Here is a 12,817-nt window from a genome sequence, read left to right on the forward strand (position 1 = left end):
GGGACTTTTTCTTTGCTACTTCACTGCACTAGCTTGCTTACTACCACTTCATTAGCATATTGATCTTACACTGTGCAAATATTATGAGGATATCGATTATTCAATTCCATTCATTATGGGCTTATAGAGACAGAATTTGAACCTCTGCTTACACCCTAATCCATCTTTGCATAAACTAATAAAACATTTGTAAACACAATATGAAACTGTTTCAGATTAATGCACTATATTAATGCACAGATTAACCCATTTGCTCCACATCAGGCCTGGTACGGTGTATTTTGAGCCCGAGATGAGAACTCTTGACAGATTTTGACCTCTACATCAGAGCTGAAGTGTCAGACTAATTTAGAATTTCATCTCTGGTTCATCTCTGACTTCTGACTGATCCAACACAAAGAAGTTTTCATTTTTGAAAGCCAGTTGTTTATGGTTCAATTCAATAAACTTAAAAGCAGTACTTGTGTTTAGCAACATGCATATCCATACTTTCATAATGGCAGGAAATCTTATCTAACAATGCAGTATCTTTTTTTTGTTGTGCCTTCATCTACTGCACTTCCAACAAACATATCTATTAATCTTATCAATATTTCATGTTTGTATTTCCATGGGCCATAGAGAACAGTACTGTAATTTTAATGGTCAGCTCTCTGCACTCCTTTTAAACCCCCCACAAACTCACATTTCTGATTCAGCATTCCAGGTTTATAAATAATAAATGGAGGAAATGGATGAAGCATGTTCACTCTGGACGTCACTGTGTACAAGTTTATATAACTTGTCTGTGGATTTCCTAATTTTACAATCTTTTTCAAGAGCCATAGAAATGCTGCCCATGAATAACAAGCTGCTTTGTAATGTTGCTGTTTATCACATTCATTTGGAGCCACCACGCATTAGTGTAGTTGGGACAGCTTAGACTTTTTTTCTGGACCAGGCTTTCCAATGTGCCATGCAGTCCCACTTCCTGGATCATATGCTTTCTCGCTGCATGTCCAGATTAGATAAACATATTAAATGTTCTTGTGGTTAAAATTTTGAAGCAAAAACTTGATATCATCAGTGATATGGTGGAAAAATCCATGTGGGGACTGTTCACTGACCATGAGAAATGCAGCATACAGTTATGGGAAACAGGAAGTACAGTTTTTATTAACCAGGGCCTAAATAACAATTGTGTGACCTCACTAACTTCTATAAACAAACAAATAACCTCAGGTGACAACAACAACAATAACTATAAAACACAACAGATGCAGATAAATAAAAACTCCCGTATACTCCCAAATGAAGTAGAGTGTACTTTCTTTTTCCTATGACTGTACAGTTATGCATCCTGTAGTTTTTCTGGTGGCTTTCTCAAGGGGTCATGGAGATATGATTTTCCACTTTTTTCCACTGAAATTTAAAAATCAAGAATTGGAAGCCAAAAGAACAGTACTGCTGGCTAAACATCAAATGTCATTGGGAGCAAATGCTAAAAATGTACAACTTTTGGTACTTGATTAGTGGATTATAATAATAAAAAAAATAATAAAAAACATGTTCCAGTTGTATAGGCCCTGATTTACTAAAGGATTGTGTAGGGGGGAAAACACATGCAAACTTGAAAGCACAATAACATGTAAACTTTTTTTTATTTTCATAGCTTTATGGCATTAGCATTATATTCTGCATGCTAGATGTAGTGCAAGATCAAACTTCCCAGTTACATAAACCATCATTACATCACATTGGATACAATAGAATTCTTACAACATGACCTACAAAGACAATAGGACAAATTCTACTAAAAAATCTAGCTAAATAATAAACATTACATGCTCCAACACCAACTCCTACCTAGCTGCTTCCTTGCAATAATGATGTTAAGCTAGTGTTAGACTACTACATGGCTAAGCCTACAGTTTTCATCCATAATTATTTCTTTATTAGATTATCTCCACCACTTACCACATTCCTGCTTCCTGCTTAGAAAAGTATGACAATTCAAAATAAACTTTCGCAAGTCCCACTAGCAAGAACGGCCCCTTTAATATTTGACATTTTTATAGACTTGGTGCTGGCCTTCAGGAAACCCTCTCAAAATTCCAAGCAATTGTCTGCCTTGCCTATCCTGTAGCTACCTCACTGTCAAGTCCAAACACAGTCTTGTGAGCTGATGTTTATGCCTTGCCTCAAGTTAATACCATAACTTTGCCTTTTATAAACAAGAGACTTAGCTACCACTATTTTTTGACTCAGCCCTGAAAACTGTTATGTTATGATTTTTGTTTTTTGTGGGGTTTTTAGAAATAAAATTAACAAAATGATGTTTCCCACTTATGGTGCAAAGGTTAGGCCTGACAGTATTCTATCATATGTTTAAAGACCACAGCCATATGTGCATGTTGAACATTCCATTCCAAAGTTGGTCCCCAATTTCCTGCTGCAACAGCCTCCACTCTTCTGGGAAGGCTTTGCACTAGATTTTGGAGCATGGCTTTTGGGGATATGTGTTCATTCAGCCACAAGAACATTAGTGAGGTCAGACACTGATGTCGGGCGAGGAGGCCTGACACCGGTGAGGAGTTGGCATTCCAATTCATCCCAGAGGTTTTCAGGGCGTTGAGGTCAGGGCTCTGTGCAGGTCATTCGAGTTCTTTCACTCCAACCTTGGCAAATGTCTTCATGGAGCTCGCTTTGTACACAGGGGCATTGTCATACTGGAACAGGTTTTGGCCTCTTAATTGCAGTGAAGGGAAATCTTGAATCTACAGTATACAAAGACATCCTATACAATTGTGTGCTTCCAACTTTCTGGCAACAGTTTGCAGAAGAACCACATAGGGGTGTGATGGCCAGGTGTGCACAAACTTTTAACCATATAGTGCATGATTACAGTTTAGCTTTGTATTGGTATTATTGGTGTTAATATTGGTCCTTCTAAACCTTCATTACAGCTCTAAAGTCTGTACTTCATCTGTTAGGTTGATGACTAATAGACTATGACTCTACGGCCAACCACAGCATTATCATATGAGCAAATAACACCACAGTGATCACCCTCTTAAGCAGCAATTATGTGCTTGTCTGCAGGAGAAAGGTACACACCCAGGCTGTATGGTGTCTCAAAAACAACTTCATCCTGATTGTTGTTGATTTCAGAAGCAATCATGCTTCTATTAATCACATTCGTGGAAAGCAGTCACAGCTTCAGGTTCCCGGTTGTCTTATTCAACCTGTTCTACACCAAATTCCCTTTGAGCCTTAAGCGTGGTTCAACTTGACCCACCATCCTCACCATCCTTCAAAAGACGAGGAAGACATATATCGTGTACTGGCTCTGAGGTGGCGGAATGAACTTCCCCTGGCTCTTCAAACAGCTGAGTCACTGGCTGTCTTCACACGAACATTTCCTTTTCATTTCCTTTTCACTAAGCACTTAAATGAGTACCAGCTACCAAAAAAAAAGTGTAACAGGGTTGATAATATTCTCAGACGCTGTTTGCACTAGCATGAGGATATGTTTTTGATGGAAACAACAAAGCAGTCGCTATGAATAAAAATGTCTGCCAAATGCTTTGAATGTAAATACGTAGTTGTCTGACTGCCTCTCCTGGTCCTCAGATAAGCACAGATAAGATTGTTATTTCTCAAGAAACGGAAGAAATGAAAAATTTTATTATTGCACCACTGAGAGCATTTTCACAAGATGCATCACTGGGTGAAGAATGAGGTCATCATATTCCTAAGAATAAAACTAACTCCAGCTGATTTCAAACGAAGGCCTGATCATATTTCTGTAAATCACAAACTCAACTAAGTATGCTTTCTTTCATGCAGTATACCCCGTATAATGTACTGTTTCCCATACAGTATACCTCTTATACAGTAGTATGTCTTATTGCTTTAATTTACCATAGTGCTACTAAATTCTAAAAATTCTGACAGTAGGACCAGCCATAATTAAAATCACATTTTTATATTAATGCGCTCATTTAAATATAGGTATTATCAGTGGTGGCATAATCACTCTGCATAAACTTCCGCTAATAATAAACAGATTTGAAAAGCATTTTTTAACAAAGAAAAACATACAGTATAACTGCTGATTGCTGAAGCTTTTTCCAAGGAGCTTTTTATTTAACACTTATGGAAGGATTCTTAAGAAATTTCAGCTCTTTGTAACAGGCACTAACTTGTCGAGAAGATATCCATAACATGAAATGTAACTGTAAATGGTTAAAAGTATGAAGTGTTTTCCAATAATAAATTAAGTCAAGTCAATTGGATTTTTATTGTCATTCCTCTATATAGCTTGTATACATTGGAACGAAATGGTGTGTGTGTGTGTGTGTGTGTGTGTGTGTGTCTACTGAATGAGGTACTGCTTAGGTGATCACCTGAACCAAATCTTATTTATCGAGAAAAAGTGTAAAAAACCACTACTGTGGTCATCACTATTCTCTTACAATAGGACCAGCTGGATGGTAAAGACAGGGCTAGTAGTAGCTCAAAAGTAACTGGAATCAAAAAATAACTATTGACCATGCCAAAAGAGATGAAAAATAAGGTTTTAAGTGAGGAAAAGAAGGGTTCAATTCAGGCTTTACTGGCAGAGGGATACAGTGAGCGTCGGGTTACTTCCATCCTTAAAATTTCAAGGACGGCAGTTCATAAGAACAAGGTCAAGGAGCAGATATTGGGGACAACAAAGCCACAGACCAGCAGAGGTGACCTACAAAAAGAATGGCAAACAGCAGCTGGGGTGAAGTGCATAGCGCGGACAGTTTGAAACAGGCTCCTAGGGGCAGAGCTGAAGTCATGCAAAGCTAGAATAAAAACTTTTCATCAATGTGAAGCAAAGGCTGAGGTTTGCAAAAGACCACAAGGATTGGACCCAAGAGGACTGGAGTAAGGTCATCTCTGATGAGTCCAAATTTCAGCTTTGCTCACTTCCTGGTCATCTAATGGTTAGACAGAGACCCAGAGAGGCCTACAAGCCACAGTGTCTCACACCTGCTGTGACATTTGGTAGAGGATATATATATATATATATATATATATATATATATATATATATATAAAAAGAGGGATAAAACACTTTCGGACAGTGAAAATAACCAACCTCAGGGTGGAACGGTATCTCTATTTCCAATCATTGATTATTTTCCTATAGCAGCTTGCCTTGTCCTGCTTTAATTCTAACATAGTGTATATCAGACTGTATTGATTTATTCCTGTCATTCCCACACTATTCACCAAATATTCTATTTAAAACTGGTGAAATTAGTGTATACAACATACTACAATAGTTCCTTCTTATCTAACATCACCTCTTTTTCATGTCCCAAACTTCCCATATAACACGTTTAAGAGTGCCACCCTGAGATAAGACTTTCACAGTATTCTTAATCTCACCGTATCATGAGCACATGACAGTAAATGACTTGACTTTCCATGCTAATCAGCACCTGTGCTCCTGCACCAGAAGAGTCTGTAATCACCTCAGCTGTCCTGAATGACAGCCTTGAGTACTAATAACAACGCAGTTTAGCTTCTCATTTGTTACCATGTAATTGATGTGATGTTGTGTAGAGAGGCGCAATGCTAAGTAGCCTGTAATTATGTCCTTTAAGATGTGGTGTAGTGCCACTTAGCTGTAGCATATTCTAGCGGTGTAGCCACATGTCTATTCACTGTTTTTGTGCTACTGAGAAGGACAAAAGGAGTTAGTTATGCAAGGACCCTTATCTCAGGACACTTTACTTTAAAGCTGGCATTACAAGCAGACTCACAGTATGCAGTATCACAGTGTTCTGCTGCTCTACAGTATGTGTGGCACACACAACAATTTGTACGGAAATTCGACTGATCGGTCCATCCCTTCACCAGCTAGACTTTTGTTAGGGCATGTGTAGAATATGACATAAATCAGGCAGGGAAGAGGATAACAATAGGATGTAAATAGTTACCAGAGACTGACCCAATTCAAGCCATATCAGAGCAGACAAGAGACAAGTTGACATGCAGGTGGTGAAGGACACACAAATTTTGGCACCCACTTCATCATGTAGCACCTCCCAGGAAAGATGACAGATTAAACAGGTGGCTAACAAACAACAATGGTACCATCTGCCATCTGGAGTTTTATTGACTGACCTCTAACTACACTAAAAGTGCACATTTTGCAAGGAAATCTCATTTTGTAGATTATAGTGAGGAGAAAATGTAGTATAGTAGAGTAGAATATGTAGAATACATATTCTATTTATAGAATACACGTATGTAGAAATGTAGAATAGTACAATATCAATGGTTGATATATTTTGAGCAGAATATAATTAATAGCGTGGCATTGTTTAATATGGGTTTGGTAGATTTAAAAGTTGTTTTGATTATTATTATTATTATTATTATTATCCATCCATCCATCCATCTTCTATACCGCTTATCCTTTCAGGGTCGCGGGGAACCTGGAGCCTATCCCAGGGAGCATCGGGCACAAGGCGGGGTACACCTTGGACACTGTGCCAATCCATCGCAGGGCACAATCACATTCACAGTCACACACCCATTCATACACCACAGACACTTTGGACATACCAATCAGCCTACCATGCATGTCTTTGGACTGAGGGAGGAAACCGGAGTACCCGGTGGAAACCCCCGCAGTCTTTGGACTGGGGGAGGAAACCGGAGTACCCAGAGGAAACCCCCGCAGCACAGGGAGAACATGCAAACTCCGCACACACAGGTGGGAATCGAATCCCTGACCCTGGCGGTGTGAGTCGAACGTGCTAACCACTAAGCCACCGTGCGCCCTATTATTATTATTATCATTATTATTAGGCAATCACACTTGACTTATGCTATAGGCTTCTATCTACTGAATTTAAAATAGGAAGTTGAGAGAACAGAAAGATGTACTCTGGTCTAAAAGCCAGCACCCCTTTCTGACAAAACATTGCCATGTCAATGTTTTAAATTGCAAATAAATTTAGCTTGTTAATCTTTCCAATGTGAAAGGTTTTTTTTTTTTTTAATAAGATGCTAATAATTTAATAAGCCATTAGTGCAGTTATGATTGTTTCAGCTTGCTTATAATTGCACCTCAAAGACACATTCAGAACCTGGCTAGTTACATAGCTAGCTAGATTACAGTGTAGCTTAGATTAGCTAATCGCATCCTTTCTAATTAGGCAAAGTAATGTGTTCAATTTTTAAAAGAAATTTAATTGTGTTCGCCATTGTCATAGTGTGTGAGACAAAAACAAAAAAGGTCATATCATTAACTGTCCTGCCTGCTGCTCCAGAGTGATTCCTGTCTCTACTAGCAATTGCTACAGTTCTCATTTTTGACCATTGCATACAATTATAACTCTACAGAACTAAATGAATGAATCAATTGTTCCAAAGATAACATGAACAAAGAATAGCATCCTAAAAATTAATTTAACTTGCCACCTTTACACTATTAACAATTCCATCACAATGTTAACGTCTTGTAGCGCTGTAAGTCCTGTTCTGTTTAGTTCTTTTATTGCTTCTGAACTACCAGGATTCTTTGCATCAGGTCATGTTTACCTTTTCATTTAGTGACTGATTCTGTAGAGCTTTTCCATTAAGGTAATTGTTTATGTGTGTGAGAGACAAGCAGGTCGTGTGTACTCAAAGCATGTTTGTTAAGGTTCTTCCAAGAATTGTAGTGGAAGCCCATGACTGGGAACAAATCACATGCAGACATACTGTATCTGCTATCAGGGTTCATACAAGCAGCTAAAGGTGAAAAACAGATGCAAGTAGAACACAAAAAGCAAGTGGGTGAGCAAGACTAGGGTCGAAGAATCACATTAAACATGAGACAGTCTGTGAAAACAGCTAAATTGCAAACAGCTAAAAATGAAGTGACCAATTTTTTTTTGCACAAGAACATACGTAAACACATCTATTATAAGAAAGCATAAATATATTTCACCACAGTGAAGACATTTTATTTACTTTCTAACCTTGTGTATGCTATCTGCCTGCAGAGATGACGTTAGATAAATAAACATGGCAATAAAAATGTTCAGTCCGCTTAAAGATGTTTTAATTGCTAGCTTTATAGCTAAATGTGCTTTCCTTACATACTGAACATTATGCTTTGATCAGGCTGTTGGTTACACGCTAGAGCAAAATGCACATAAGCATAACAGATTCATTTTTAAATGATCTAAACAGCTGTCAAATGTTCTGCAATACTTGGGATTGCAGTGGTCAAATGCAGGGTTGCCAACTCCTGGCTGGAGTGAGATTTCTGAGTCAAATTACCTTTTTTGCTGTGTGGAATTGAGAATTAGGGGGTATCATGTGCGTAACGCCATGTATCACTTTTTTTTTTTGACTGTTTCTATTTCTTCCTCACCATGACCTTGTCTGTGCTCTCCATTGCTGTCACCACTTTTCATGAAAGCCCCCATGAAATTTATGTGGCTTTAAGTATGAATATGTTAGCCTTAAGGTTATCTATAAGCTAGTGTGCTCCAAAACAATGACACAATTCACATTTAGAAGATATATGCATTAGAAATGTATAGTCTCTCTCTCTACCACCGATTTTGATGACATCATTCTACACTTCAGCTTCTCGTCAGATTTTCTGTCCAATTAAATGCTCTCTAGAATCTGAAGTGTACTGCCCCCAAAGTTATTTAAAAAAAACAGCCACCAAACATGGTGAACAAGGACATGACATTTAATTATGACAGAACACACCTATTTATTTAACTATTTACACACACTATTTACACACAAATAGCTTTTCTGGTATATGCAGAAAATGTGACATTAAAATATGTACTTACACTGTTTCATATTATATTATACTATATTATATTACTGTCGATTATTATATATTATAGTAGATTCTGATATCATATAGAGCAAACATATCTGATCTTTCTTGAATGTAACAAACCCCAAAACTGTAGTAATTAAGTACATAAGTATTGTTGTCAACTATAAACAACGGTGATTTGATTTGATAAAGGCATTACTGTTTTGAAAGATGATTCCTTAGCTTATTCAGTCACATTAAATATAATCAAGTTATGAACTTGAGTGAAGTAGCTGAGGGTGAGGAACTTAGAAGTTCAGGAGTTGACTAAAGTTGTGCAAATTGCAATTTGTTATTTGTTGTTATTGCTATCTGTTGCTATTGTAATGTAAAAGAACAATGGAAAAACGACTTATTTTTCTAGCAGCCCTGTTTCTTTCAGTGTTTTCCAGCATTTAAGGGTGAACAGTGGTAGGGTTCACATTTTTTTTAAAAACAACAACTACTGATTACTTCCTGCTTAGTCCCTGCATAGTTACCTATGCGTTTTGAACAGTGTTATAAAGCGTTGAGAAAAACGCAAAGTGTAAATGTAAGTGTAAGTGTGCATAAAGCACGGTTTAGTATGTGGATCACGAAAATCCAAACAATCAACACAAAAAGGTATCAATACTTGCTTGTCAGTCATGTTACCTAATAATTCAGAAAGCTCGACCTTTAGGATTAGCATTCAGATCTTCTATCTGTGGGCTTGGCTTTGGCCTGAACACCGTATTTGATTAGATTGATATTTGAGGTGAACTGGTTTTGGATGAGAAAGTAACCTGATGATCGAGATTGGATGATCAACAATATTTCTCGAGCTGTTGGCTTTGATACTCTGTTATCATTGCCGTGTCATCATAAAGGGGAGGCGATATGAAGGACAACATGACATACTGATGAAAACAAGGTGAGAAATGGTCGCTAGTCTGTAAATAGGCTGCCAGTGCTTTGGGGTGTGTGTGTGTGTGTGCCGAGTCATTAATCATCAACCAGAATTTCCCTTGTTTAAAGTAGTGCACTGTATGTTTGCTTTTCTTGTGCCAATCTAGTCACACAGCTGGTATGTAATAAACTGTGGACTCTTACAAACATTTCCTTCATATTAGTGTATTAAGAGGCACTGATTAAATAATAATCATCATCATCATAATCATCATCTTCATCATCATCATCATCATGTGGGCTTTTTAGACGTGACAGTACTTTTCCACAACTCTCTATCCTGTATCAAGCTGGTTACTTGAAAGAGGTTCTTTTTGAAGGTCTAAGTGCACCAGATGTTTGTACACCATGTCTAGATATGATAAGCACGGTCTTCCTGGTCGATATGACGATTTCATTTCTGACTTGTAGAGGGCATAAATGTTCACAGTTGCAGTTGTCTCATTCTTCGGCTTGATTTATTCACAACATGATACGATAACAATTCCTGTCAAATGTGGCAGGAATTGCCACTAGCTTCTGTCCTATTGCATTAATAAGAATCCATAAAGTAACACTGATATGAATGCTGCATTAAATAACCTCATCTTAAATTTATCATGAGCTTTCTTAGATCTCAAGATTTTTTTTTTAGTTTTGCAAAGGTGACCCAAGCAAGGGATATTCTATTTTCAACATCCTTCTCAGTTGACAAATACTTGAAATCATCGACAATAGCGATTTCTTTTCCATCGAGAACTAGGTGTGGCTTTGTCTGAGATTTGGCATTAAGTTGGATTTGTACTGTCTTCTCTACATTAATATCAAGTCCTACTTTGGCAGCATTTTGTTGATGGGCAGATAGTTGTTGTAGTTGTGCTTGATTTTTATCGTTTTCTAGAAGTGCGATGTAATCCACTAATGCAAGGTCATTCAGCTTTTGATCCGTTATCTTATCTTCTCTTGATGCTCTTGATTGTAGTGTTCGTTGGGATTTGGGCTGAGATGTCCTTTTGTGTGTTTTGTACCCAAAATCATCTGCAGATAACTTTGAGATATAATCGATAACAATTATAAAAATAATAAAAAAAAGAACGGTACCAGGACATCTCCTTGTAGTACTCCTGTTCAGAGAATGGCTCTGAAAACTCTCCTCCTACATAGACTTGGCTTGTTGAATGATCGTACATGAATTTGAGTGCATTAACAATTTCTGATGATATTCCATAACATTATTCCTCTGTCAATATGAGTAGAAAGCTTCCTTAAAGTCGATGAACGTACAATGTACAATGGAATGTCTTGCGCATATGCGCCATCTATAATTCTGTGAAGAATATGGATTTGTTGTGAGCAACCATGTCCTGTTCTAAATCCTGCTTGGTTCTTTCTGAGCTGTTTATCAATAGGGTCACTGATTAGGTTGAGAAACACTCGGTTAAATACTTTTGATGCTATGGACATAAGACTGATAACGTGATAGTTTGTCATTTGCTGCTGGTTACCCTTTTTAGGTATTGGCACAATCAGGCTTGTAGTCCATTGTTTTGGTGCATTCAACTGGTTGTAAACTAGTTGACAGATGATGTGTAAACTCTCCTCCATCCTTTAAAACTTCGGCTGTGATTTCATAATCATTGCCAGGTGATTTATTTCTGTTTAGGCGCTTGGTTGCTAAATCAATTTCTCCTCGTGTTATGTTTCCTATTCGTATTTCTTTGTTGTTTCTTGTTGGTTTTGGATAATTATTCGTGCTAACTCTGGAGCTCTTGTTGTTCAGTAGATTTTAAAAATATTTAGTCCATTCGCTTAAAAGCTGTGACTTTGAACTTGGAGTTGCACTAAGTATGTGATCCTTGGAGGTAGAAGGGTTTTTCTTCTTAACCGTAATGTTTTTGACAATTTTCCAGACTTTTTGATGCTTGTGCTTCTTGTTTGATAACTCTAATGCTTCTAATTGGTTGATGAGAACGTTATCGTTGTCCTCAAATTATTTTGTTACTTCTGCTTGTATTGCTTTCCATGCTTCTTTGTCTTTCGGTTTATGAATACGCTTGAATTTTGCTTTAAGTTCTCCTTCTTCGCTGATGAGTTGTAGCATTGTATTGCTGACCCAACTCAGTTGTTTAGTTCTTGGTCTCTTTCCTAGGACCTTTTTGCTTGCTTCTATAAGTGCATCATTCAATGCATTGGCTTGTTTTTGAATATGGTTTTGATATGCTGGTTTCATCGAAAAGAGGAGTTCGAATCACTTTTATACTTCCATGTTGAATTAATTTCGGATTGTTGGTAGTGCTAACTTTTCATTCATGAAAGTTGGTCCAGCATTAGGTCTGTGCTATTCTTAATTTGAGTTTAAATTTAGCACAAACTATTTTGTGGTCGGATCCAATGCTGCAGATGTTATATCCTCGACAATCTTTTACTGAAGTCCATCATTTTGTGCTAAACAGGATGTGGTGTATTTGGTAGTAATCACCTTTTGGACTTCTGAATGTTTGTAATCTGGTAGGTCGATTAGGAAACCATGAATTTGCTGGTCGAAGGCTTGCCATCTCACACATGCGGCTCATTCTTGGTCCATTGTTGTTGGTGGTTGTGTGATAGGAGTAGTTTCCTACTACTTTTGGATTGGTTTTATGGTTATCTTTTCCAATTCTTGAAGTCTCATTGCAGTCTCCGGCTATATTCGTGACTGTGTGTGTCGAGACTGAATCGATAAGCTTGTTGTGATCACTGTAGAAAACATCTTTCTCTTGGTCATCGGCTGTTTCTGTTGGGGCGTATGCTGATACTATGCATACTTGTGGATTGCCTTTGATATTCGCTGTTTTATACGTTCTGATTGTACTGTTATTGAAGTTATCAGTTCAGATATATTTTTGTTGTACAAAATGGCTACTCCATGGCTGATGGTTGATGAATCTGAATGTGCCAGAGTCCAGTTGTTGTGTTGTTTATGCTGGCTATATCCAACAATTTCGGTTGTTTTGAGCCTGTGTTCTTGGATAGCAACGAGATCAATTTCGTGCTTCTCGCAGTCAGCTA

The sequence above is a fragment of the Ictalurus furcatus genome, chromosome 18 (assembly GCF_023375685.1).
Source record: "Ictalurus furcatus strain D&B chromosome 18, Billie_1.0, whole genome shotgun sequence".
Taxonomy (NCBI): Eukaryota; Metazoa; Chordata; class Actinopteri; order Siluriformes; family Ictaluridae; genus Ictalurus; species Ictalurus furcatus.